Source organism: Fopius arisanus, unplaced genomic scaffold, assembly GCF_000806365.1.
Source record: "Fopius arisanus strain USDA-PBARC FA_bdor unplaced genomic scaffold, ASM80636v1 scaffold00105, whole genome shotgun sequence".
Lineage (NCBI taxonomy): Eukaryota > Metazoa > Arthropoda > Insecta > Hymenoptera > Braconidae > Fopius > Fopius arisanus.
In genome coordinates this window covers 200,729-202,432 of record NW_011887844.1, presented here as the reverse complement: position 1 = coordinate 202,432, position 1,704 = coordinate 200,729, and positions in this window count along the sequence as shown.

The following is a 1,704-nucleotide window of genomic DNA, read 5'->3' as shown; positions in this document are numbered from 1 at the left end:
AAAAAAAAAGGCGCATACGTTTTGGACTGAACACACTTGTATATTGGCGCTTGCCTCGTAAATATTATGAGGGTCGATATAACCGCCTGGGATTTCTGATTCCCCCGGGAAATGCGTTTCACAAACCGGTGTATATCCATGTGCGTGCATACGCATTCACCCCATCCCCCTTGACTCGTGTTTGCACACACTTGATACATACACACACGGTATTTCTATTGAGTACGTACACTTTGCCCATGCATTCGATTTCACCATGCGAGAAATGGACTCGTGCTCCGAATTAGTGTGGACTTCATCTTTGACCTCTTTTCAAATGTACGAACAGCAAACATCTCTAACGAAAAATGAATTTTCGGATAATTGGTTTTATCGAAGTGATTGGACCATTGAAAATTCATTCTCCCCCCGATCTTTATTTTTTTCAAAAAAAATAAATAAAAATCGGATACGAATTGTTACTAATTCATTAAAAATCCGCAACAAATTTCAATATTTGTTTAAACAATTGGCCCATCAAGAGATTGAATTTCGCGTTTTTAAAACAAAACCTGAAATGCCTATCGCGTTTGAATCATCAATAAATTAATAAAAAAATTTTTCACCAACCCGAGAGCTCGACGATTTCCCATCCTCGACTTTCAAATCGTAAACATAAGCGTGAGCAATCATAATCCATACAAAGAGGCGCAAACGAGCGTTTGAGGGGCATAAAATAGTCGTAGAATTGTCAGCATGATGTTTCCACCAGCCCCTACCCCCGATGTATCCCATTCAGGTCACAAGAGGGTGGGGAGGACGGGGAAAAAAAAAAAAATGAGAGGGTGGTATGAGGGAGAGCTGGGGGACCTGTGGGATCACTCCCCTGTAGAAGGGGTCCATCAAGCCGCGTTGGACGATCCATCCCCTTCGATTTCAGCTCATCCCAACATCACCCTTCACTCCCAACGGGCCATGGGGTGGGCATGGGGGTGGACAAGGGGGTGGTAAGGGGGTCTCATCTGCCGACAAAAGAGCATCTGCGCGGATCCACAGATATGGACAGATTTACTTACCGTGATGCTCTATTGCCCGGGAAGATAGAGACCCCTCACCACTTGGGTGTCTCTTGTATTATGATTTGATCCCGGGTACTCGATATGGGATTCATTGGACAACCTGTTTCCATCCTGCCACGTTCACTGTGTCGCACAGCGTGAATTCATTACATGGGTAATGGAAACATATTGCCCGGCATAGATTCGACCCACTGACATCAACACTGTCCATCATCTTTTTTCTCTCACGTTTTTTTTTTTCATATGCAAAATCATCGAATTAATATCAATAAATAAATCCGCCGATAAGTGCGCCAATTTGTATCGGCGATTTAATGGGAAAATTGGGTCTCTCGTTTTTTGGGAAAATTGAAAGGAAATATATATTTTTTTTCGATGTAAAAATGTTCCCGAAAATTATTCGGTTCAAATGATATTATTTATTTTATTAGACTTTTACAATTGCTCAAGAATTCTTGAAATTCGCCGACGGTTCTGATTAAAATCAAAGATTAAATCCAGACTCGCTGGTTTCCGTCATGATTTTTCCATTTTCTAATTCTCAGCAGACGGGATATTCTCGGACTAATTCCAGATAACTAATGAAGATGAGAATAGATCATTGGGGTGGGGGTGGTGAATTGATAATTTGAGTGGTCACGGTGGG